The sequence below is a fragment of the Rattus norvegicus genome, chromosome 4 (genome assembly GCF_021556685.1).
Source record: "Rattus norvegicus strain SHRSP/BbbUtx chromosome 4, alternate assembly SHRSP_T2T, whole genome shotgun sequence".
NCBI lineage: Eukaryota > Metazoa > Chordata > Mammalia > Rodentia > Muridae > Rattus > Rattus norvegicus.
Genome location: NC_141537.1, coordinates 2,535,307 through 2,562,958, shown reverse-complemented (window position 1 = coordinate 2,562,958; position 27,652 = coordinate 2,535,307). Strand labels below are relative to the sequence as shown.

The 27,652-nt window shown below is 40.9% G+C and overlaps 1 pseudogene; it reads right to left on the bottom strand.

Moving 5' to 3' along the window:
- Positions 1-24,843: 24,843 nt before the first annotated feature.
- Positions 24,844-24,997, bottom strand: LOC120102646 (5.8S ribosomal RNA; annotated as a pseudogene).
- Between the last annotated feature and the right edge of the window lie 2,655 nt (positions 24,998-27,652).

Here is a 27,652-nt window from a genome sequence, read left to right as displayed (position 1 = left end):
GGATAACCAAAAGAGTTTGTCATGATCTCAGAAGTTACTGGACTGGCAACCACAGAGCATCCATTGTATGCTGTGTCCCATTACATATCAAAAGTTGAAGTTTCTTCCTATGTTTTTAGTCTCCGTAGTGGATTGCCCAAAATGATCATTTCACCCATTTCTGATCTGATGATTTTTAAATAATAATGCTGTTTTCTGGCTCTCTCTGAGAGTAGTCTATAGGCAATTCTTCTGGCTAGAGGAGGGAGAGATTTTCCTCAATGGTTTGCTACAGGTAAGTTGCACATGTTCCTGTGAGAAACCGTAATTAAAATAATTAACTGCCCCCCCCCAGAAAATGACAGAAAAGTAGAGGCAGAACAAAAGGAAAGGTGGAGAGAGAGAAAGAGTGTGACAGGAAGAATGGAGAGGAAGGGGAATGGATGGGATCAAATTATTAGCATGTATGAAATGTAAGATGATGAAATCTATTATTGTTTGACTCAATACGTAATAATAAAAATCTTTAAAAATATTGTAGGGCAGTCTTTTTTTTTTTCCATTTTCAACTGTCAGAGCTAAGACTCTCATTTATAGTCCATGTTCCTATCCCCATTTCTATACATGTTGCTAGAAAGCACCATGGTCAGAAAGCAGCTTTGATCACTTGTGGTTAATTTCAAATTCTTGAAGGATTATAACTTATGACATTCACTATTCTAAGACTGATGACTGATGGTGTTGTCTGTACTATTGACTTATCATCCCAGGTGATCAATGAGACATGCTATAGTAGAATTCCCAATATTTTTCATGACACTAAATCATGTTGATTTCTCTCCTACCATCTTTCAAATGCATCTCCTATCTTAGCTATATTGTATCTATTGGTTTACATGATTATGATTTATATGTGATCATTATGGACAAAGAAGTGTTTGCCTACTGTAGATCACCCTCCAGTTTTTGTAAGAAGTTTGATGTGATATTGGTGCTACTACTTGACATACTCAGCCCACTTTCTGTTCACACTTGTGAATTTGGTTTCCAGTGATGGCCATGTAAGGCCTTGCTTGGACACATCTTGTGCTTTGTTATACTTCAGTATCTGTTGAGTAAACTATGTATATTCCATTCTCATTTTTGTGTTAACTGAAAGACTGCCTTGACTTCCGTGAGTGTTGATGACACAAGTATGGGCAAACCAGTAAAGTGAGTCTTTTCTGAAATCCAGCCTGTAAAGTATCTTCATGATTGTAAGTACACAGCAAATAACCTACATGCTAAGTTGATGGATAAAGCTACAGAAAAAGTGTAATGGAGATGATAAGAAAATGTCTGCCAACTTGAGAGAGGATGTTCCACTTTTGTACTTTGGAGAACCGAAGATACAAGAGTATACAGAGGGAACTGAACTGGACACAATGATAAAAGTCAAGCAATATTTTAAGAGCACAGTAGCATGATTCTTCATAATTATTACACGTATATCCACTTAACCCAACATATGGTGTTGCAAAATAGAACAGAGCATTTGACTATGAGACAATAGGAGGGAACACTTACTTGAGCTGGGACATACAGATATCTACAGAAGGGAGGATATGTCTAAAGTGTGTTAACAGTATGAAACAAGTCATTTAGGAAATTAAAAAGACAACAAAGAAATGGTTCATTTTGTGTGGCCTTTTGTTTGCTTTGAAATAATTATCAGAGATTCAAAAGTTCATTGGGAAGTGAAAAGAAGTGTCACTTCACAGGATGAGTGGATGAACCAGTGAGAGACAGCATTGACAATTGGCAGGGTTGAACTCATAAAGGCCCTATCAGCTCTAGAGATAGAGTGGAAAAGGAGCAAACAGGTTGTGTGGTTTAAATGGTAACTCCCTCATAGGCTTACCTATTTGAACATATGGACCACAACTACTGATGCTATACGGATGCTAGTGGAATTTCTAGGAGGTGGAGCATTGTTGGAAGTGGGTCACTAGGAAAGGGCCTCGAGGCTTTGTAATCAGGCTTACTTTTCATTTTTTGTTCTTGGATTCCTGAATATAGATACATTGTGACCAACTACTTCTTACTCTTGCTGCATTCTCTTCTATGTCTGCTGCCAGGCAGTTCCCAGTTTGATATATCATATCCTTCTGAAATAATGGACAAAATGAACTTTTTCTCCCCTAAGCTATTTGTTCAGGATACTTTTATCACATTTATCATAAGGTATCTAGGAAAGGGACAAGGAGAAAGTGCTATGTAGGGAAGAGAAAGAAGTTGATGATATGTAGAATTAAAGAACCAAAATAAAATTTTAGTAGATTTTTAACATGTCTTCATTTTTTGCCTTAATAGGCTAAATATTAAAGTATATGACTTTATAATTTCTCATGCTTTCGTTGGGTACTACAGTGGTTTGATTAAATCTTTCTTCCTGTGATGCTTAATCTCCAGTGAAAACTTAATGAGTTACAGATCATGGTGGTTGCACACCTTGGTTTGTGAGGGTATTTCAAGGATGATTGGGTGAGCAAGGAACACCCAACCTGAATTTTGAAAAGACAGTTCCTGGACTGACATCTCATGTAAGTGAAAATGAGAAAGTGGACTAAGGACCAGCATTCATCTCTCTGCTTTCTGACCGTGGATGCAGAGTAACATAGCAGCATCATGTGTGGGCAACTGTGACAGACATCCCTGAGGAGATGCACTGGATCATCAAAATGTGAAACAAAATAAACAATACTTTCTTTAGTTGCTTCTGTTATATGTTTTGTCACAAAAATTGGAAAAATTAAGTGGTATACTTAGTGTTCTCCCAAATTCAGAGTTGCTATATATGATTCCTCTCTTTTATTCTTATATGTCTGTATCTTGAGCACCTGAAGTTCATTGCTACTCAGTTATTTAATTATAACCTCTTTGTTTCTAATATTTGCAAATATTCTCTTAATGATGCATGTCTTGCTGAATGCAAAATGCGACAAATACTTCTGTCCCTATGTAAGTAATAGATCTTAAAATAATCATGAGAATTTTACAACAAGTCCCCTGGGTTATAATATTTCTGACATGGAGTGGTTTCATGTTTAGTTAGCTGCTACATGCAGGAGATTAGCCAAGGAAAGATATCCATAAACAGTGGAAAGTCACACTGTACACTGAATGACATTTCTAGCATGGTCTTACAGACTTTGCAGAAAAATCATGAGTGGAATGCCCCAAGACTGGATTTTGCTTTTAGTTACATAGTCTGTTTTCAGACTGGGGCAAAGATTCCTAGCATTGTGATTTATAGGGCTATTTAGGTACTTAAATGACTTCATGAAATTCTTAGGCAAATAGATAGAATGTCATTCCGAGTGAGGTAACCTAATCACAAAATAACACACACGGTATGCACTTACTGATAAGTGGATATTAGCACAAAAGCTCAGAATACCCACGATATAATCCACAGACCACATGAAGCTCAAGATAAAGGAAGACCAACATGTGAATGCTTCTATCCTTCTTAGAAGGGGAAACAAAATATTCACAGGAGGAAGTGAGAAGACAAAATGTGGAACAGAGACTGAAAGAAAGGCCATTCAGAGTCTGCTCCGCCTGGGGATCCATCCCATATACAGTCACCAAAATCAGACACTATTGTGGATGCCAAAAAGTGCATGCTGACAGGAGCCTGCTATAGCTGTCCTCTGAGAGGCTCTGATACAAATTAAGATGCTTGCAGCTAATCATCAGACTGAGCACTGGGATACCTAGGGAGGAGTTAGAGAAAGGACTGAAGGAGCTCAAGATGTTTGCAACCCCATGGGAAGAACAAAAATATCAACTAACCAGACATCCCAGAGCTCCCATGGACAAAACCACCAATAAAAGAGTACCCATGGAGTGACTCCTGGCTCCAGCCACATCTGTAGCAAAGAATGGCCTTGTCGAGCATCAATGGGAGAAGAGGCCCTAGGTCTTCTAAAGGCTTGATGCCCCAGTATTGGGGGATGCCAGGGATGGGAGGCAGGAGGGAGCAGATGGGTAGGCGGGGGGCACCATAATTGAAGGAGGGAGATGGATGATAAGGTAGGGGTTCTTTCGAGTGAAAGAAGGAAAGGGGATAACATTTGAAATGTAAATAAAGAAAATATCCAACAAAAGAAAGGAAAATAGAAAAATACTCTCTTTAAGTGCTGGTGTGTGCATGTATGCACATGTGTCTACCCAATTTATTTTGATATATATATATATATATAGATATATAGATATCAATAGAACAAAAGCAAAAGATCTAGTAGCAGTTTTGTGTATAATTTTGAACATTATCATTTTAATTATCTATACATTTAGGCCAAAAACACCCTTACATTTTGTTGGGGTTTTGAGTAAATGAAATTTAATAAAATATATAGTTCTAATCCTTAAGTAGCACAAATACTGCATATATTAATTATTCCTACTTATTTTGTAAAGGTCTTTCCTTGGGGACATGCTATAAGTACACACATACAGAAGAGTGAGGGAGACAGAGAGAGAGAGTGAAATGAGAGAAGAGAGAAGAGAAGACTAGATGACTTATGAAAAAAACCATATCAGACCAAAGTGACAACTGTATCAAATTCCAACTTGGTGATGCAATGAGTTTTTTGGGGGGGTATGAGAAACAGGGGTTTGACTGGAGAGTACTTTAGAGCATTGCTGACACAAAAGCAGCTGCCTTACCAAAATACCCCACTTCAACATAGAAGGTGACTCACAAAAACAACACAAGTTGAATGAAACTCTACAAGTCCAAAGATTTATCTCCTGTCACTGCTTCTTGGTCATCATTGCCTCCCTCTTAGCTTCCCTAAAGCTTGTGGGGTGGGGAGTGTCTAGACTGAGTCAAGTTTCCACCTTTCAAGATATGTGATGTTTCTTCCCTCCTACAGTACATGTGCAAGTTTGGGGAATCTGACATTCTACAACGAGAATGTGATCATTTCACAGGAATTGGAAATGTACTGGGAGATGGTTGGGTAAGGTTTTAACGTGAAAACATGAGGACTTGAGTTTGAATGCCCGAAACTTACATAAAAGTCAGATGCTCTAATTTGTTTTCTGTTGGCCTAATAAAACACTTACCAAAACCAACTTCATGAGGAACGTGTGGATTCCATCTCATACATCCAGGTTATAGTTCATCATCTAGGGAAGCATGGAAGGAGTATAGCACGGGAAGCTGGGGGATTATGCTGAAGTAGCACATATAGACAAGTGTTGATTTTATGAGGACACACATTACATATTTGTAGTTGATGTAAAAACTACATAATGAGCAAACAGGAAGAGAAAACCGAACAGTTTACCTTGGGAACACAGATGAAAAATACTCAATAAAATTTTTGCCAAACAAATGCAAGAATACATCCAAGAGATCACTCACCATGAACAGGTAGGCTTCATCCCAGAGATGTAAGGATTGTTGAACATAAGAAAAACAGTAAAGTAATGCATTATGAAAATAAAGCAAAAAAAAAAAATCTAAGGATCATTTCATTAGATAGTGAAGTCTTTTTTTAATTTTTTTTTCATCTTTATTAACTTGAGTATTTCTTATTTACATTTCGATTGTTATTCCCCAGCACAGTTTCCTGGCAAACATCCCCCTAACCCCTCCCCTTCCTCTTCTCTATAGGTGTTCCCCTCCCCATCCTCCCCCCATTACTGCCCTGCCCCCATCCCTCACGTTCACTGGAGGTTCAATCTTGGCAGCAATAAGGGCTTCCCCTTCCACTGGTCCTCTTACTAGGCTATTCATTGCTACCTATGCGATTGGAGCACAGGGTCAGTCCATATATAGTCTTTGGGTAGTGGATTAGTCCCTGGAAGCTCTGGTTGGTTGGCATTGTTGTTCATATGCTCTCTCGAGTCCCTTCAAGCTCTTCCGGTCCTTTCTCTGGAACAGTGTGCTTTATGAGAGATGTTGCACGGTAAAAAATGACATGAAACTTTCTAAAGAGGCTTAGAGTCTGCTTATAAGGTCTTTATGTGTACTTTATGTGTACAGTTTGTGTGGGGGCACATGTGTCTGCAGTTGCATGTCCACAGGTGTCAATAAGGAGGTCAAAGGTCAATACTGGGCATCATTCTCAGTCACTCTCTACTGTATTGATTTTGTGACATGGTCTCAAGCTAACCATGGAATTACCAATTTAGCTAGACTGGGGCTCTGTCAAGCCACAGGGTTTCTTTCTTCTCCATTTCACAGGCACCAGGATGATTAGCTTGGAACACAGTCCCATGACTTTTTACATGTTCTCTGGAGACTGCACTCAGATCCTCATGCATGTATCAGAAATAATTTAGCAGAGGTGCTACCTCTTTCTGGCAGTGGCCATGTAGCTGCTACAAGGAATAGCATATGAGTGCTTCAGTGACAGGATTCTACTGTGGCAAGTCCATGGAAACCACTTATCAGTTGACAAGGGAAATTTGGTGGCCTTTATATTTAGTACCAAGTTTGCATGCCCTACAAGCTCTCCTTTCCTTCATTGTACTGCATATAGTCATTAGCAAAATTGTATCACTTCATCAGTCATGGACAAGGCCTTCTGGAGTCACACAGGCTAAGTCACTGTGGATGATTCTACGTTTTTCTCAAAACTCTTTCAAGGGATAAAATGTTCTTCACCTCTTTTTGTATCTATCAATCCTCCAGATGTTACCATAAATCCTGGGAATTTGAGACTTATAATCATATCTGTAGAGAAGTACCCAGTCACACTGAGCAAGTCTGTGTCAGTTGTGGAGAGATGTAGGTCCTGCTTACATAACTGTTTTTAAGAAGCTATAGCTGATCAGTAGAGACATGGAAAATGCAGAGATTATGTTGGATTGATAGAGACTTGAAAATGGCTCTTAGAATGATTACATCTTACAAAGACCTATATATTAGAAAAATGTCTAGAAGATCTGCTTTGTAAAATGAACTTGTCTGTCTGCAATTAAAAGGGAATTATGATAGGACATAATAACTAGAGATAGTTAACCAACAAATATTTAATTCGGCCTCTCACCATGCATAACTATGTAACCATGTTTGCTACCAGACTGGTATGTCCTCTTGTTTACAGGACAAGCCTGGCCAGACATCTCTTTTGTCTTGTTGAAATTGTGCTTTTTAATGCTAAATAAGTTTAGGTGGTGACTGATCCTAGGAATGGGAGAAGGAGGAAGGGGAACTATTGGGAGATTTATGTAAAGATAGAGCTTTTGAAAAGTGGATGTTATGATTTCTTTTAATAATATAAGCAATGATATCACTGCTTGGGTAAGCACAATTGTCATTGTATAAATATAGAAGGCTCAAGTTATTTGTGGCCACTTGCCTGAAAATCAAAAGCTGGTCAGTGTCTTTACTTTTGTTAACTCCCCTTCTCCATCTCAGGACCTAAACATTATAGCTAGAACTGGCATTGGCATCTTCTTGGTTTCTAAATTTTGATTTTTTAAACATTTTTATTAGATATATTTCTTTACTTCCATTTCAAACATTATTCCCCTTCCCAATTTCCTGTATATAAGACCCCATTCCCTCCCATCCCCCTCCCCCATACAGGTATTCCCCCTATACATCCACTTTATCCCCCCCCATATTCCCCTACACTGGTGGTCCAACCTTGGCAAGACCAGGGGCTTCCCCTTCCCCTGGTGCCCCAACAAGTCTATTCACTACTATATATGTGGTTGGAGCCCTGGATTATTCCATGTATAGTCTTTCTGTACTGGTTTAGGCCCTGGAAGCTCTGTTTGGATGGCATCGTTGTTTTGATGGGGTTGCATGCTCCTTCAACTGTTTCAATATTTCGTCTAATTCCCTGCAAGGGTCTTGTTCTCAGATCAGTGGTTTGTTACTATCATTGACTTCTGTATTGGACATGCTCTGGATGTGTCTCTCAGGAGAGATCTATATCCGGTTCCTTTCAAGATGCATTTTATTACTTCATCAATCGTTATCTAGTATACATATATACATATATATGTATATATATATATATATATATATATATATATATATATATATATATATCCTCTTTTAAGGAGTGGGAGCATCTGAATTTTGGTCATCCGTCTTCTTGAGCTTCCTGTGGTCTGTGGATTGCATCTTGGGTAATTCGAGCTTTTTGGCTAATATCCACTTATCAATGAGTGCATACCAAGTGTGTTTTCTTGTGATTGAGTAACCTCACTCAGTATGATATTTTCTAATTCAGTCCATTTGCCTATGAATTTCATGAAGTCATTGTTTTTGATAGCTGAGTAGTACTCCATTGAGTAAATGTACCACTTTTTTGAATCCATTCCTCTTTTGAAGGGCATATGGTTTCATTCCAGCTTCTGGTTATTATATAGAAGGCTGATATGAACATAGTGGAGCATGTGTTTTTGTTGTATGTTGGAACATCTTTTGGTATTTGCCTACGAGAGGTAGAGCTGGGTTCTCAGGTAGTGCAATCTCCAATTTTCTGAGGAAACTCCAGACTGATTTCCAAAGTGGTTGTTCTAGTTTGCAATCCCACCAACAATGGAAGAGTGTTCCTCTTGCTCCACATCCTCCCCAGCATTTGCTGTTAACTGAGTTTTTTATTTTCGCTTTTCTGAATGGTGTGAGGTAGAGTTTCAGGGTTGTTTTGATTTGCATTTCCCTGATGACTAAGGATGTTGAACATTTCTTTTTCTGTTTTTTGGCCATTCGATAATCCTCAGCTGAGAATGATTTGTTTAGCTCTGTTCCCCATTTTTAATAGGGTTATTTCACTCTCTGGATTCTAACTTCTTGAGTTCCTTGTATGTTTTAGATATTAGCCCTGTATCAGATGTAAGATTGGTAAAGATCTTTTCCCAATCTGTTGGTTGCCATTTCATCCTATTGATAGTGTCTTTAGCTTTACAAAAGCTTTGCAGCTTTATGAGGTCCCATTTGTCGATTCTTGATATTAGAGCATGAGCCATTGGCGTTTTGTTCAGGAAATTTTGCCCAGTGCCCATGTGTTCGAGACACTTCCCCATTTTTTCTTCTCTTAGTGTGGGTCTATCTGGTTTGATGTGGAGGGCCTTGATCCCCTTGGACTTAAGCTTTGTACATGGTAATAAGAATGGATCAATTTGCATTCTTCTACATGCTGACCTCCAATTATACCAGCACCATTTGTTGAAAATGTTATCTTTCTGCCATTGGATGGTTTTAGCTCCTTTGTCAAAGATCAAGTGACTATAGATGTGTGGGTTTATTTCTGGGTCTTCAATTCTATTCCACTGATCTATCTGTCTGTCTCTGTACCAATCCCATACAGTTTTTATGACAATTGCTCGGTAATACTGCCTGAAGTCAGGGATGGTGATTCTCACAGAAGTTCTTTTAATGTTGAGTATAGTTTTCGCTATCCTGGGTTTTGCAAATTGCTCTTTTTATCTCTATAAAGAATTCAGTAGGGATATTGATGGAGATTGTATTGAATCTATAGATTGTTTTGGCAAAATGGTCATTTTACTATATTAATCCTGCCAATCCATGAGCATGGAAGACCTTTCCATCTTCTCAGTTCTCCTCAATTTTTTTCTTAAGAGACTTGAAGTTCTTGTCATGCAGATCTTTCGTTTGCTTGGTTAAAGTCACTCCAAGATATTTTATATCACTTGCGAATATTGTGAAGGGTGTCATTTCCTTAATTTTTTTTCTCAGCCTGTTTATCCTTTGAGTAGAAGAAGGCTACTGAATTGTTTGAGTTAATTTTATACCGCGGAACTTTACTGAAGTTGTTTGTCAGGTTAAGTAGTACTCTGGTGGAACTTTTAGGGAGACTTAACTATACTATCATACCATCTGCAAATAGTGATAATTTGATTTCTTCCTTTCAAATTTGTATCCCTTTGACCTCTTTTCACTGTCTGATTGCTCTGGCTATGACTTGGACTATTAGATTGAATAAGTAGGGAGAGAGTGGGCAGTCTTGTTTAGTTACTGATTTTAGTTGGATTGCTTCAATTTTCTCTCCATTTAGTTTGATGTTAGCTCCTGGTTTGCTGTATGTTGCTTTTACTATATGCAGATAAGGAACTTGAATTCCTGATTTTTCCAGGACTTTTATTATGAAAGGGTGTTGAACTTTGTTAAATGCTTTTTCAGCATCTAATCAAATGACCATGTCATTCTTATCTTTGGGTTAGTTTATATAGTGGATTACATTGATGGAGTTTTGTATATTAAACAATCCCTGCATCCCTGGAATGAAGCCTACTTGATTATGATGGATGATCATTTCGATGTGTTCTTGAATTCCCTTTGCAAGACATTCATGAGTATTTTTGCATCAATAATCATAAGGGAAATTGGTCTGAACTTCTTTTTCTTGGTTGGGTCTTTGTGTGGTTTCAGTATAAGATTAATTGTATAATCTTATTATACAATTTTTAACTCATAGAAAGAATTTATGTGTACTCCATCTGTTTCAATTCTGAGAATAGTTTGAACAGTATCAGTATGAGGTCTTCTGTGAAGGTCTGTTAGAATTCAGACCTGGATCCATCTGGACCTGGGCTCTTTTTGGTTGGGAGACTCTTAATAACAATAACTACTTCTATTTCTTTAGGAGTTATGGGGGTGTTTAAATGGTTTATTTGCTCCTGATTTAGCTTTGGTACCTGCTATCTGTCTAGAAAATTGTCCATTTCCTCCAGATTTTCCAGTTCTGTTGAATATAGGCTTTTGTAGTAGGATCTAATTTTTTAAAAAAATTTCTTCACATGCTGCTGTTATGACTCCCTATTCATTTCTGATTTTTTAATTTGGATACACTCTCTGTGACCTCCGGTTAGTCTAAGGGTTTATCTATCATGTAGATTTTCTCTAAGAACCAGCTCCAGGTTTTGCTGATTCTTTGTATACTCATTTTTGTTTGTACTTGGTTGATTTCAGCTCTGATTGTGATTATTTCCTGCCTTCTACTCCTCTTGTGTTTATTTATTTCTTTTTGTTCTAGAGCTTTTAGGTGTGCTGTCAACAGTGGCCCTTAAATTGGGGGTTAGTGATCTGGAGGGGGGTTCTGGGTCTCCTTGGGTATTCCATTGTCTTCATAGGTGATATCTTCTGTCCTAATGTGGTCTTTATCTGGTTGGCTGTTTTAACACCTACATCTAAGGAGAGATCTCCTTAGTTGGATGAGGGGAGGTGGAGTAAGGGGAGAGGCAGGTGGAAGCTCCTTTGTTTTTTTAATGGAGTCCTGCCCTGGGGGGAGAGAGAGGAGCAGACAGTTTGTTTAGTATCTCCTTTGAAGCTTTGGGGGTTTTCTGCATCAGCTCAGCCACAGGGTACCTTGCCTAGGTGATACAGGACTTAGAAGTTTGACCACACTTACCCCACACTGCCACAGGGTGGGTGTTGGGCTGTGGAATGCTGCAAGAACACAGCGGGGGGGGGGTTCGAGGGGGGTGCGGGTGCAGGAACTGAGGAATTTTTTTTAATGTTGTGTTTTTGTGTGTGTCAGTGAACTGTCTGTTACAGAAAAGAGGAGAAACGGTTTGTCCAAAGGGAACATTCCCTTGGCCTATCAGCCTTGGGGGATTCCACAGAAGTCCAAAACGTTAAGCCTTCCTGCAGATTAAAGAACAAGCAGGTGCCCTGTGGCTTTAAGTGTCTGCTGCTTTACCAGGTTAGATAGGGAGTCTGCCAAAACTGATTGCAGGCTGTTTGCAGGTTGTCAGGATTTAGACAGGGGCTACTCCAGAGAGTAGCTCTGGCCAGGAGCCTTCACCTGCCCCTTCAGATTGACCTAAGCTTGAGATGGTGCTGACTGAAAACTCAGCAGGAAAAGATAGGTTGCTAATCTCCAGAGTTGGGGGAGGTGATTCACCTTCCTGCACTGCAGTTTTGTTGATCATTCTTCAAGCACTACATTGTAGGGCTCTGGTGCCAGAGTGCTCTCAGCAGTGATCTCTGACCAGGCTGGCTAGTTGTGTGGGTACAGGTAAAGGGAGAAAGATCTCAGGCAGGGAGGGGGAACATTTTTTTGCCACCCCAACTGCCAGTCCTTTTCCTTACCCCCACTGCCTGCCACTTTGGTTACCTGGGCTGGGCTGAACCAGCCTGGGACTGACTAGCCAGGGAGGAGTGCAAGGGAGATTCTGGCAGTGATGATTTCTGGAGAGCAGATCTCATCTCCAAGTGACAGAGTAACAGCTCTTATAACAGAAGCTCATAGACGATGGAATAATTCCTGCACGCCTTTCATTGTGCTTAAACAGTTTTGTGAATGGGTTAGTGTCTGACAGAAGATACTTCCTATTGGTTTGTCCTGAGAGCTTGGGAAGACCTCCTCATATAATTATTTGTAGGTGTGGTCCTGCTTCTACCTCTGATCTGTCTTGAGCCTACATGACCTGTGCTGAAGGGACTTGCAGCATTGCCCTACATGACTGCTCTGTCTCAAACATCTGTAAAGGGGTCTTTGGGGGGACCTCTTATCCTAGGAAATTGGGAAGGCACCAGCAGTCCCCTTTAAGTGTCCCGGGGATTCAACGTATCTCCAGCAGGAATCAGGGTACCTTTCACTGCCTGCCCCTCTAGCGAATTACATTTATGGATTTCCATATATTGACCCATCTCTGCATCCTTGGGATGAAATCTATTTCATCATGATGGATTATCATTTTGATGGTTGCTTGGATTTGGTTTGTAAGAATTTTATTGAGTATTTTTGCTTTGATATTCATGAGGGAAATTGCTCTGAAGTTCTCTTTCTTTCTTGTTTTTTTGTGTGGTTTAGGTATAAGCATTGTTGGTATCAAGTGTTGTCTTTAGCAGTAACACCATACAGTCCCAGAGGACGTTTTGGCTCAAGTCTCACCTCCACCTGGACATCTTTACCTCACAGTACAAATAAAAGCAGACTCCCTCCACCCTCACTCTCCTTTCTGTTCTTTCTCTGGCCCCTTCCCTTTGTATTTAATAAGGGAATTATTAGATCTCACCACATGGAACTGTGTTGGTATTGGTTTGGTGTGCTCTTTCTGGATGGTCGCAGCCAATATTTAATGGCAGCAAGCATAATTATGGTTTCATAGAAGAAATTGGGTAGTGTTCCTTCTTTTTCTATTTTGTGGAATAGTTTGCACCATATTGGTATGACATCTTCTATGAAGGTCTCATAGAATTCTGCACTAAACACATCTGGTCCTGGGCTTTATTTGGTTGGGAGACTTTTAATAAGACTTTTCTATTTCTTTAGTAGTTATGGGACTGTTTACATGCTTTGTGTGATCCTGACTTAATTTTGGTACCTGGTATCTGTCTAGAAAATTATCCATTCAATACAGATTTTCCAGTATTGTTGAATATAAGCTTTTGTAGTAGGATCTGATTATTTTCTGAATTTCCTCAGATTCTCTTGTTATGTCTTACTTTTCATTTCTGATTTGTTAATTTGGATACTCTGTGCCCTCTGGTTAGCCAGGCTAAGAGTTTATTATCTATTATGTTGATGTTCTCAAAAAAACAGCTCCAACTTTTGTTGATTCTTTGTATATTCCTTTTTTGCTTCTACTTGGTTGATTTCAGCCCTGAGTTTAATACAATATCCTTCCTTCTACTCTTCTTAGGTGCATTTGCTTTTTAGTTCTAGAGGTTTTAGGTGTACTTTCAAGATGCTAATGTATGCTCTCTCTCTAATTTCTTTTTGAGCTGTGAGTTTTCCTCTTAGCACTGCTTTCATTGTGTTCCATAAGTTTGGGTACATTGTACCTTTATTTTCATTAAATCCAAAAAAGTCTTTAATTTATTTCTTTATTTTTTCCATGACCAAGTTATCATTGAGTAGAGTACTATTCAGCTTCCATGTATACGTGAGCTTTCTGTCACTATTGTTGTTATTGAAAACAAGCCTTAGTCCATGGTAATCTGATAGGATGCATGCAATTATTTCAATCTTATATCTGTTGAAGTCTGTTTTGTGAACAATTATATGGCCAGTTCTGGAGAAGGTACCATGAGGTTGTAAGAAGAAGGTATATTCTTTTTTTTAGGATGAAATGTTCTATTAATATCTGTTAAGTCCTTTTGGTTCATAACTTAGGTTAGTTTCTCTATGTCTCTGTTTAATTTCTGTTTCTATGAGCTGTCCATTGATGAGAGTGGGGTATTGAATTCTCCCACTGTTATTGTGTGACATGCAATATATGCTTTGAGCTTTAGTAAGGTTTCTTTTATGATGCAAGTGCCCTTGCATTTGGAGCAGAGATATTCAGGACTGAGAGTTCATCTTGTTGGACTTTTCCTTCGATGAATATGAAGTGTCCTTCCTTATCTTTTCTGAAAACTTTTAGTTGAAAGTTGATTTTATTCGATATGAGAATGGCTACTCCAGCTTTTTTCTTTGGACCATTTGCTTGGGAAATTATTTTCCAGCAATTTACTCTGAGGTAATGTCTGTCATTGTCACTTATGCGGGTTTCCTGTTTGCAGCAAATATTTAGTCCTCTTTAAGTATCCACTCTGTTTGTCCATGTGTTTTTATTAGAGAAGTGAGTCCATTGATATTAAGAGATATTAAAGAATAGGATTGTTGTTTCCTGTTTTTTTTTTTTGTTGTTGTTGTTATAGGTGGAATTATATTTGTGTATTTCTCTTCCTTTGGTTTTGTTGCAAGAAGATTACTTTTGTTTTTTTTCTAGGGTCAGTTTTCCTCCTTGTGTTTGAGTTTTCGTTCTATTATTCTTTGTACGACATAAATACCTATCTTAAAGAAATACAGCATAGCACAGGTAAGGAATTAGCCCTTAAAAATGAAACACAGAAATCTCCTGAAGAACTACAGGAAAGCACAAACTAACAGGTAAAGGAATTGAACAAAGTCATCCAGCAATTAGAAATGGAAATAGAGACAATAAAGAAAGCACAAAGGGTGACAACCCTGGAGATAGAAAAAGAAGGAAGGAGATCAGGTGTTAGAAACACAAGTATTTTCAATCAGAAATCAAGAGATAGAGGAGAGAATCTCCTCAGCAGAAGATAACAGAAAACACTGACACAACCATCAAAGATAATGTAAAATGCAAAAATCTCCTAACACAAAACATTGAGGAATTCCAAGACACAATGAAAAGGTCAACCCTAAGGATAGTAGGTATAGAAGAGAGCCGAGATTTCCAACATAAATCTCCAGTAAATATCTTCAACAAAATTATAGAAGGAAACGTCCCTAAAGAAAAGAAAGACATGCCCATAAACATACAAGAAGTTTACAGAACTCCAAATAGATTGACCAGAAAGGAAATCTGTCCCATCACATAATAGTCAAAACACCAAATGCACAAAACAAAGAATATTAAAAGCAGTAAGGGAAAATATCAAGTAACATATAAAGGTAGACCTATCAGAATTACACCAGACTTCTCACCAGAGACTATTAAAGCCAGAAGATCCTTGGCAGATGTCATACAGACCCTAAGAGAACACAAATTCAGGCAACTCTATCCAGTAAAACTGTCAATTAACAAAGATGGAGAAACCAATATACTCCATGACAAAACCAAATACACAAAGAACCTATGCATTTATTATGTGTATCTAACTATGTGTCAGGCAGACATCTATATACACATGTAAATAAATTACATATTTATTAAATTACTCTAAAACATTTTACAATATTCAAGTAGACATATGTACACATATGCCTAAATATATACACATATACAAGTGTGGCAGGTATATAACCATGGGATAGGGGTCTTTTTTGCACATCTGTCTTTATAAATGTATGTGGTCTGGGTGTGTGTGTGTGTGTGTGTGTGTGTGTGTGTGTGTGTGTGTGTGTTTGGCATGTGTGTGATGTGTATATATTTATGTGTGAATGCACACCCTTTTGTGTGGAAACACATGTGAAATTCAGAGGAAAAGGTCATTTGTAGGTTCTTACCCCTTACCTTGTCCTGGGCAGGCTCTATTGCCACTACCAGTGAGTAGTCAAGGCTACCTTGATCAGAAGCATCCAAGAGTTATCTTCTTTTCTCTTTCCACCTTACCATATGACCTGTGGTATTCACATCAACCATGCCCATGCTTATTTCATATGGATTAGTTTTTGATATGGTGGCTGTTTGTGGCAAGGTCCTTTCCTTAATGAATAAAGATTTCAGGGCACCAAACACTGGACATATACTTCCAGGTTAGACTTCCAGGTTGGAGGGAGAAAGAGAGGATGAGAAAAGGGACTTGTGGATTGTTGGGTTGTGGGAGAACTTGGGGTAGGTGATATAATGTACTAGAGCCTCCCACTTAGATTTCCGATCACTCAGGATCAGTCACTGAAAGATTTCATTTACTATGGCTTACTAATAAGGATGTTAGTAGTTGTACCCAGTGATTGAATTACCTGTTGATTCTAAACTAAGTTTGTGTGGTGTTTGCCTTCACACAGCTTCTCAACTGATTTCCAGAGATAGGTATAGCACCACTCCCACCCCCATCCCCACCCCTGCCAGCTGATGAATTTGGATGCTTGAGTCTGAGGATTGTCATGGTAGTGACTTTCTAAAGTAACCTAGCAAATTGGGTGAAGAGATTTCTGGAGCTACAGACCAGAAAGTCTGTCAAGATGAGAACAGCCCACCAGGGCCAAATGACCCATTGGTGCCATGTGACCTGCTGGTACATGGGGTAATATGGGATGGTGCCCTCTTCGGTATTTCACGCTGCAAGTGTTCAAATACAGTTTGAACCAAAATGAGTACTTTGGTATTAAAGCCTAAGTTTAACCAATAACAATATTCCAGCACTGACATTACATTTCTTAGCATAAAGCATCCTATGGGATCTGAATGGTTGGTTCAGAACGAGTTCTCTGTATTTGATCTTTTCACAAGATTCAACCCAACTCCCAGCTCCTTTGGAGGTCACCAACTATACTATAGGCTGTTCTCCCATGGCACGAAACCTGGGCATAAAATGTAAAATGCTATCAGGTTGATTGAACTCACATGAATCCATTTCCTTTCACTTTCCTCTTTGTTCAGCCACTGATGGCTTTTGGTTGTCTTTTTAAGTAGCCATACACATACCACCTTTTACATTATCTTTTACCGAGAGGCTCTATGTCTCACGTCTGGACAAACCACATCAGGCCAACAGGGCTCCACGTGGAGAGGTTTATTGGAATGGTAGAGACAAAGGCCAAGGGGTGAAGAGAGGTAGGAGAGAAAGAGAGGAGAAAAAGGGAAGAGAGGAGAGACAAGTGGAAGAGGGCAGAAAGGATCTGCCTTTTATGTGAAATGTGGTGTAACTGTAACATGAAATATATGCTGGAAATGGATGACCGTTGCCTTGACAACATGTGCTCAGGTGACCAGATGATATCATTGCTGGGGGCAAAAGCAGTTCCTGATGCCAACATTTGGAAATTTAGGTCACCAACTCGGACCCTCCTTAGTACCTGTAGCATACCTGTCAAAAAAACTAGATCTAACCATGCAGGGATGGCACCTTGTGTTTGTACCATAGCAGCTGCTGAACTCTTTATTCAAGAATAAGAAAACCTAACATTTGGGTTGTCTATAATGGTCTTCTCCTCTTATAACATTTCACAGCTCCTACCTTTCAAAGGTTTACAGAATCCACCTCCCTCCAAAGTTCTTTCCCTTCAGGTAGCACTAATAGAAGACTCCACACTACCCTTTCAGTCACACCTGCCTTTCCAATCTTCTTTCTCCACCAAATACTAACCACTCCTTTTCTCACCCCTGCACTAAAACCTTAGAGGAATTATTACCTCACCCTTCACACATACAGGAGGGCAATTTGCCTCAGACATCTAAACCTGGTATACAGATGGAAGCTCCTTTCTACAAGAAGGAGCCATAAGAGCCAGCTACCCCATAGTGTCAGACACTGAGGCACAGTCCCTTCCTGCTCATACCACCAATCAACAGGGCAAAGTAGTAGTCCTTACCCATGCCTTTCAACTAGCATAGGGACAAACCCTCAACATCTACACAGATTCTAAACATGCTTTCCATATCATCCTGATCCATGCCACTAACTGGAAGGGGCATGGGGTACTTATGACTAAAGGAGGATCAGTAACTAATGCAAACCAAATTATGGCCATGCTAAAGGCCTCCCATCTCCACACAGTTATTGGGTTTGTCCACTGCAGATCCCACCTGACGAATGACTCTATTGTCTCCAAGGGAAACAACGGAGCTGAAGAAGCAGCCAGAGCTGAGGCCCTTAGGGGCCTACACATGTCTCACCCTCCCCAGGACATTCGTACACTGCAACCCACATCCCCACTCTCTCTCCCTAATACTCATCAAACTGTCCTATCTTCGCCACATCTTTCATCCTAACAGCAAGGCATTGTCTTATTTTGTTAAAACCCACCTGAAGCCTACTCCTAAGGACTTAAGTTTTTTAAAATCCATCACTGCCTCTTCCAAAGTCTGTCAAATGTCAGACTTCAACCTCTGGTATTGTAGCACCCCTTTTTCTACCCATCAGGCCAGAGGTTCCCTTCCTCGAACTGACTGGCAACTTGTCTTTACCCACATGCCAAATGTGCCAAGTACCTCCTAGTTTTGATTGACACACTCTCAGGGTGGGGGAAGGCATATCCCACAACTAAGAAAAGGGTTCAGACCGTTTCTGAGCTCCTCTTCCAAGAGATCATCCTCAATTTGGTGTCTCAGCCTCCCTTCAGTGAGACAATGGTTCCGAATTTACTTCCCAAATTTCTCAAATTCTGTCTAAGGCCCTAGAAATCACCTGGCATTTTCATATTCCATACCACCCTCAATCTTCAGGTAAGGTAGAAAGAACTAACTGCTCCCTAAAAACCACCCTTGTCAAACTGTCACAGGAACTTAGATTGGGCAAAACTCCTGCCTCTGGCTCATTTAAGGCTACAAGCTCTCCCCAAGTAACCTCTCTTTGTCTCACCTTTCAAACTCATGTATGGATGTCAGTACTAATTCCTGGTCTTTCAAGTAAATGCGCTCCCCTCCTAGACCATTCACTTACCCCATTACTTTGTCACCCCCTTTCTCTCCTATGGAACTTTACTGACCAACACTGACTAAGGCCACATGCTGTCTCCTGTCCACTACCTATCAACAATGAGACCAAGTTCTTCTGTCCCCTCCAGATCAGTATCTCTTAGGTGTCTCTCCTAAATAGTAGGGCCCATTATGGACCCTGCTCTCTTAAGCTCCAAAAGATGTTGAGACCACCCACCATGTCCCCAATCCCAGAAGAATGAGACTCCACTCTCGCATCTGCGCTCCACTCCACTGGAATAGACCTGGGCTTCTCATCTGATCGTTTCCATCCATGGTATCACTTACATCTAGTGATTCGAGGTTCAAGGAATCCCCACTGATAACAAACAGACTTTCCCAATAGGACCAGGACACTGCTCCATGCTGGGACCCAATCCAAATTGCTGTCATCCCTATATCTGTCATTCCTTCTACATATTATGTTCTCTTTGTTTGCTTTCTCTTTGACCTGATGATTGCAAAAAATGGCCAGACAAATATGGGGGCTGCCCATATTGGTGGTTCCAGATACATATGTTAGGATCAAGGACCAATCACTTCTGTCAGCAATGCAAGACCCTGTTCTTCTATATACAAGACCCATGGAATCCCAGGTAGAAAACAGGAGTTGTTGGTAAGCTCTAATGTAAAAACCAAGCAGGGTCTCCAGTGAGTACTATCCACATCCAGAGAAATTTTGTCCAATTTCCCAAACTCTAGATATCGGAAAAATAGGAGAAATAATCAAACAGTCCTCCAAGGTCCTTACGTCATTGACATCCCCCCTCACAAATGGTACTAACTTGTCATTTAGCCTTTTGATTCAGACCCTTACCTTGGTGTCCCAACTCCTTATGGCACCCAACCTGGTCACTTTAAGACTGCTAGCTACGCAGTACCCTCCTGAAACTAATTCACAATTGCCAATTACAGCCTCTCTAGTGATACTGCCCAATAACCTTACCTCAGCTTTTATCAGCTGCCCTGACTCCGATGCTGCCATTGCCCCATACTTCTTTATATCCCTCTTATTGGTGTGACAGTTTTATGACATCTAGGACATGTTCTGAAGGAAAACTCAGTTCCCTAGACGGCAATAGCACCACCATCCTTGATACTCCATCTCTGCCGCAGTACCCTGCAGCCCAAAACAGGGAATTGGGGAAACAAATCTTCAATGGTCTCTTCAAGCTCTACATAATTATTTTTATATTTATTACTAAACTAAAATTATGATCTTTTACATTGGCACAGAATTTATTTGATACAAATTTAGATTTTTAAGATTTTCTTTAATATAAATTTCTCATTGATTTAAAATTAATATTGTTACTCTGATGTACACGTATTTTGCCTATACAACACATTTCAGCATAGATGACTTATACCCAGTCCTTTTCTGCTATTAGAAAATGAAGCTAGGATGATTAAGCACGTGAGTTTAAGGTCAAATAGCAAATTCATGTCTCTAAGTTTATTGTTAGAATGCTTTCAAGATAATTTATTAAGATAATTAATGGACAACAGTCTAGATTACTTATATATTTAGGTGGTTTCTAAAAAACACCAGAAGTCCACAAAATATGACATTTAATGTTCTTTAACTTTTATTGAGACATGTCTACTCCCACCAGCTCCCCTTTGGTATATTCAAAGAAGAAACTGAAAATCTCCACCTCCACGTGAGGTGATTTATTGTGGCAGACAGGCACTATGCAAAAATTGCTCCAATTCTTCTACAGACTAATTACTGTCTAGAAAAGGAAACATTGCAGAATAAGTTGGCTGAAAATTTCTGCCAAGTCAGAATGATTAGTCCTTCAAAATTCAGTGTTTCAAAAGTCTGTCTGATGATCCTAGGCCAGAAGCCTGAAGACTTGCCCTCACGTGTGGCTCACAGGGGACTGTTCAAATAGAAAATTGTCTCTATAACCTGTCTCAGTTCTAGAAGCCATACTAAGCTTCTTATATTTAAAGATATATATATTATAGGTTGTTATGACTATTCTCAAGGGATGGGTGTGTACAGGATTTTGTGCCATCTAGATTTGCAAATTATATCTTATCAACTGCATCAGAAAATATTGTTTGATGTGTTCTTTCATAAGGCAACTTAATTGAGTTTAAGAGAGTGTATGGTGGCCAGATGCATAGGCCTACCAAAGAATTGGGATGTGTTTGCCTGGCGTGGTGGAAACCCAACCAAGAGGGCTGTGGATGAGGGAGGAGCAGCCTGACAGGGTGCCGTGTTGGGAAGATTAGTGTGTCAGAAAGTTGATGGGGGCAGCATGGAGCCACTGAGATAAATTATTGCTATTTCCAATGGCACCAGAAATATTAAGGGAGTGACACAGCTAGGGTATAACTGGGAACCAGTTCTGTCAGGTTTTTTGTTTTGTTTTGTTGTTTTTATTTTTACTGCAGCACATATATTGTGTGTCGAGTGTCCTGAAGGGAAAACATGCTTAAGTCCTTGAGTATGAAGTGATTAATTGCATCATGGCCACATATAACCATGATGGGATACTAAAGACAAAGATAGGAGAGTGAGGATTTTTGATTTCCAAGAAATTATAGGATTTTGGTGTTTCTCAATCGTATGATTTTTTTTTGGGTAGGATATATACCTTGTGATCTAGACTAATAGATGAATCACAGAAAGAAAAAAGGTGGACACAGAGTTATCATTAAAGGTTTTTGGGGCCTGGGAATCAGATGGAAGGGACAGAGAGACTACAAGGCCACAGAATATGTTGCTTATCAATTATATTGAGAGGTTACAAAGGGAATGGCAGGATTGAGGAAAGCAGCCAGTTAGACAGGACTATGATCTAACACTTCCCTGCTTATGAAAGAAAATTCAAAAGTCACATCCAGCTGGAAAGTCTTATGAATACTATGAAGTACCTATTAATGTGGGGAGCCAGGACTGCCCTAGGCTGTCTGAAAGACCTGGACAAAAGAATAACTGGAACACTAGTTCTATGCCCTTACCCAGGATCAAACTTGCCAAGGCCTGTCTGATGCTGAAGCCAATGTCTTAAAGGAGTCAAGGTTGAGGGAAGAGACTCTTCCCTTAGGTTGTGGTTATCAGTTCTTAGGCAGCTGTAACTGTGGTATCCCATGTTCTTTTCGTCAGCATTGTCTGACTTAATCATTTGCTGACTTAGTTGTTCCCCATGTACAACCACCAGTACCCCCAGGACTGCAAATTATAAATATGATTCTACAAATTCTAATTAAGAGCAAATAAATTTCAAGCAATCTTCACAAAAATGTTTACTAACAGCAGTCACATTTTAAATCAGACAAACTAAAAATAAATTGAACACCACGTGCTCCAGCTGTATATCCTCTGGACATAACCCCAAGACACCAAATTACTACAGAGGTACTTGTACAGTTTCACCCATTGTTGCTTAGTTCCCAGCAGGGAGGAAATGCAATTCATATGAATCCTAATGGGGTGAATGCTCTGCTTTTCCTATCAGATATTTTCCTATACTGCCACTATGCCGTCCTCATCGTGCAATCCTAGATAGCACAGTGATCTATGACTCCAAGATATAATGTTTGACTATGTAATTGCAAATATTGGAAGAGAAATGAAGTCTTAAACACTGCTATATATTTATTTAAATGTCCCTGTTTGTTTTATTCCAGAGACTGTGCTGCAAAAGGTATATACCCACTTCTCCCTCATTTCCTCTGCTGAAGGCTATGTGGCTCAGTTTTAATTCTCATGTGATAAAGTATCAAATTCTCTATACTATTTCAAGAGATGTATCTCTCTTATTCCTTTTCTATTTAAAGAATCTAAACTGTCCTTATATCAAACTATTCTGTTTATATAACAGGTAAACCGTGGAAGAGGGAAAAGGAACAGGGAAACTAGGCCAACTGGTAGAGCTCCTTTCATTTTGTTTCAAAAAGGAATAGCCAAAGAAACAACACTACCTGGTTTGCGTGAAAGGAACAGAATGGTAAAACTTGAAACATCGGCTTGCCACTCAATACTTTAGCTTTTAATAAAAGGGCCAACAGATCTACCTCCTATTTGTTAAAAAAAGAGAATAAAAAACCACAAAAACGTTCTGTCAGCCAACTTCCCTTTAAACCTCTGTTAAACAGGAAGACTGTTTTTTTTAAACATCATTTTAAATATTTAAATATGTATTTGTGTGTGTGTGTGTGTGTGTGTGTGTGTGTGTGTGTGTATCTGTCTGTCTGTCTGTCAGTGTCTTCTGTATGGAGAGGATACTCAGAGCAGAGTGGTCAGAGGCCCAGCGGTGATGCAGCACCGCCCCCCCAGTCACCTTCCCTGCAGGGCGTTCCCAGTGGTCCCATAGCCAGTTTTGGTGGAAGGGCACCTGAAGGCGGCCAGTCGAGGGCTGGGGGGGAGGGGGGGACGATCACCAACCAACCCCACCCCTGGCCCCACCGGCGCGCCCCACCCACCCCGTGCCTGCCGCCTGAGCGCCCGCTGACCCTCCCCCTCGTTGGGAGGAGCGGGTTGGGCGGTGACAGCGGGAGGAGTGGAGAGGGGAGATAGACATGCGGGTGGAGGGGTCGGGAGGAAAGGGGAGCGGGAAAGATCTGCAGGCATCACCAGCACTGCAGAACGTGCACAGCCGGATTGAATCCTCCGGGCGGACTGCGGGGACCCCACTCGTTTACCTCTTAACGGTTTCACGCCCTCTTGAACTCTCTCTTCAATGGTCTTTTCAACTTTTCCTTACTGTACTTCTTGGCTATCAGTCTCGTGCCTGTATTTAGCCTTAAATGGAGTTTACCACCCACTTTGCGCTGCACTCCCAAGCAACCAGACTCTGGGAAGACCCGGGCCCGGCGCGCCTGGACCCGCTACCGGCCTCACACCGTCCATGGGCTGGGCCTCGATCAGAAGGACTTGGGCCCCTCAGGAGTGGCGCCGGGGAGTGGGTCTTCCGTACGCCACATTTCCCGCGCCACGGCACGCGGCGGGGATTTGGCGCTGGGCTCTTCCCTGTTCACTCGCCGTTATTGAGGGAATCCTGGTTAGTTTCTTTTCCTCCGCTGACTAATATGCTTAAATTCAGTGGGTTGCCACTTCTGATCTGAGGTCACGGTCGAGAGGGGAAGGAGGAAAGGAGGGCGCTCGCGGCCATGGACGGACTAACGGAGAAGAGAGCGAGCGGGGGGGGGGGGGGGGGGGGGGCAGGGTCACAGGCTGGGGCCTGTGACCTCTCTACCCCGGCCAGCTCCCACATCCCGGGGGCAAGTCGCATCAGCGAACGACTGGTGCCCTAGTGGTTGGCACCCGGCAGAGGGAAGGGGGGAGGAGAGATACCTGAGACCAGCCCTGGCGGGTGCAGTATTCCCCCCCTCGAAGGTCACTCTCTCCTCGCGCACTGGCGGGTGCGGGGCGGCGGCAGATGCACTGAGCCAGTGTGCGGGGCCCGCCTCCCACCAGACCAGAGGCACTATGACCGACCCCGGTGACAAGGCCCCTCTCGCGCCCAGGCACCTGACCGGCCCATGCCAACGCGTCCCCACGGTGGGGAGAGAGGGCGAGGACGGGAGCGGGAGCGGTGGAGTGAGCAGGAAGGAGCCAGGAGGAGGTGGCCAGCGTGCGGCGCCAGTGGATGGGGAGGAGGAGGCCCTCTCAGACCCACCAGGCTTGGAAGAACGCTGGACGCCGCCCACGTCTGAACTTCAGGAGACTGAGGGCCGAGGGGAGAGGCCCTTGGAGCAGAGTCCCAGCCATGTGATACGCCCCCCCTCAAGGGAGCGAAACCGCAGAGGGGGCAGCGATTGAGCCTCAAGAGACTATCAGACAGGTGTAGCCCCAGGAGGAACCCAGGGCCACAAGTGCTTTCAAAATGTCCATGATCAAGGTGTCCTGCAATTCACATTAATTCTCGAAAGCTAGCTGCGTTCTTCATGGACGCATGAACCAAGTGACCCACAGCGTTTCGGTATCTGGGATGTGAGCAGACTTGTATGGGTGCTAATGAAAGACCCTCAGAGAGAATCTTCCTTCGGGAAGGAGATCCCCAAGCTCAATGACCCCGCCGAGACCACCAGATGCAATCAGCAAGAGGGTTTTTTGTCCAGATACACAGGTACAGGCGGGCATCTCAGTCAGCTCGGGAGGACTAGTGCACCCAGCAAGATCAGGGATGGGTTTTTATAGGGTTCTGGGAGCAGAAGCAGGCATACAGAAGCAGATGCATGGTTACAGGGACTTGATTGGTGGATACAAATGAGGCGCAGATGCATGGTTACATAGCAAAAGAGTACTTGCAAGCTGGGGCGTCCAGAATGTCAGGAGCTAGGGGCTTATCCCTTCCTTCCAGATAGCCTATGAGTCAGCACTGATAACTCAGGCTGGTTCCTGCATTCATTTTTCCTTATCTTTATGGTCTGTTAGTCTTAAAGGTGGGGTAGGCCCCACAGGGCCTGGGCGTGCCTAGGCTCCCCCGGGCCTGTTTTAGCTCTGAGTATGTGAATTTTGAAACTTACTCTTTTAACTTCATATTTTTTAAACCTTAAATCTGTATAATTTTCCTTTCACTAACAACGGCACCAGCTCCCCCGCCCGCCCCTGCTGCATCTACACTGAAATGTACTATATGTAACTAGAGAAATAAAACAAAATGTTCTCCTTTATAACCAAATCAGGAATACTACAAGAGATTCCAGGTTTCTTAGTCACATTGTGAAATAGAATCAAGTGACCTTGTTCCAATATCATATTCTTTGTTCTTTCTGAGATATGAGGTAGAGGATGAAAGAAAATACCCCAACAACCTGGGTTTAGGGTAATGTATTAGTTAAAAATGTCAAGTGTATGAGTCCAAGGGGATCTGCAATCCATCAGGAGTCCTGGAATACTTCCACTGGACTCTCCACAGTGGTTGCCTGTGCAGGATTTTGTTGCTGAATCAGCACTCATTTTTCAAATTTAGAAGACATCAAAATATAGACAAGAGGGATCATCCTCATATTCATTTACAAAGCACCCCCACAAGTTTTCTATTGTCTTACTTGGAAAGGATAAATTTAAAAGAGTAAAACAATATTATTATACTCAAGGAAAAAGCTTGTGTCAAAGAAACAAAACAACACTTAAAGGCAAAAGTCTATGTTTTTCAATAGAGTGACTATAAGGAAAAGAAGTACACTTTAAGCAGCAATTTTTGTTATCTTCTTCAAATTTATGGAGCATGGATGTTATAAAATGAATGATAAGATAGAATAACAATGTAGGGTTAGAAGCTAATTGAGAGAGGAGCAGAAATTAAAATCAAAGCAGCTCAGGGCATCAAAGAAGCCTGTGGTAAAACCAAATCTGCAGCAACACAATTGTAAGTAATACCCATTATGGAAAAGTAAAAGACAATTCAAAAGGCACATTAACGTATATGATGGACACTTGTGTCAACTTAGATTTAGATACCTCTAAATCTGGAGGGGTTTGTATCCTATTGAGAAGGCAAAATGTTCCCCTTCAGAAATTTGAAGTAGATTGAATAATTTTACCCTCTTTGTCCTAGTTAAAAAAAAAATAAGGCCAGAAAATAATTTAAATTGTAAATGTGGGGGGTGTTTATTAAATTATGTGTAAATATCTGTCTGCATAGGGTTGCCTGTGAAGGCTAGAAAAGGAAGGATATTGGGTACCTGAAACTGAAATTACCAGTGATTATGAGTCATCTTGTCCTTTGAATCTAACATGGGTCTTCTTCAAAAGTAGTACATGTTCTTAACTTCTCCGTCATCTCTCCAGTCTCCTGTAAAAATAAGTTAAAAAAATGATTTCTGTTGCCTAAAGACAGGGAGGCTGAATGAATATAATGATTCTGAGGTTATTTTTAAAGATGAAATTCATTATGATAGGTAATGGGCATAATATATCTAAAACTAAGAAAAGATAAAGTGCAAAAAATAAGGAACAGTGTGCTGTATGAGAAATGTTACAGGGTAAAAAATGACATGAAACTTTCTAAAGAGGCTTGAGTCTGCTTATAAGGTCGCAGTACTTTGTGTGTACATGTTTGTGTGGGGGTACATGTGTCTGCAGGTGCATGTCCACAGGTGTGAATAAGGAAGTCAAAGGTCAATACTGGGTATCATTCTCAGTCACTCTACTGTATTGATTTTGTGACATGGTCTCAAGCTGACCATGAAATTACCAATTTAGCTAGACTGGGGCTCTGTCAAGCCACAGGGTTTCTTTCTTCTCCATTTCACAGGCACCAGGATGATTAGCTTGGAACACAGTCCCATGACTTTTTACATGTTCTCTGGAGACTGCACTCAGATGCATGTATCAGAAATAATTTAGCAGAGGTGCTACCTCTTTCTGGCAGTGGCCATGAAGCTGCTACAAGGAATAGCATGTGAGAGCTTCAGTGACAGGATTCTACTGTAGCAAGTCCATGGAAAACACTTTTCATTTGACAAGGTAAATTTGGTGGCCTTTATATTTAGTACCAAGTTTGCATGCCCTACAAGCTCTCCTTTCCTTCATTGTACTGCATATAATCATTATCAAAATTGTATCACTTTATCAGTCATGGACAAGGCCATCTGGAGTCACACAGACTAAGTCACTGTGGATGATTCTACA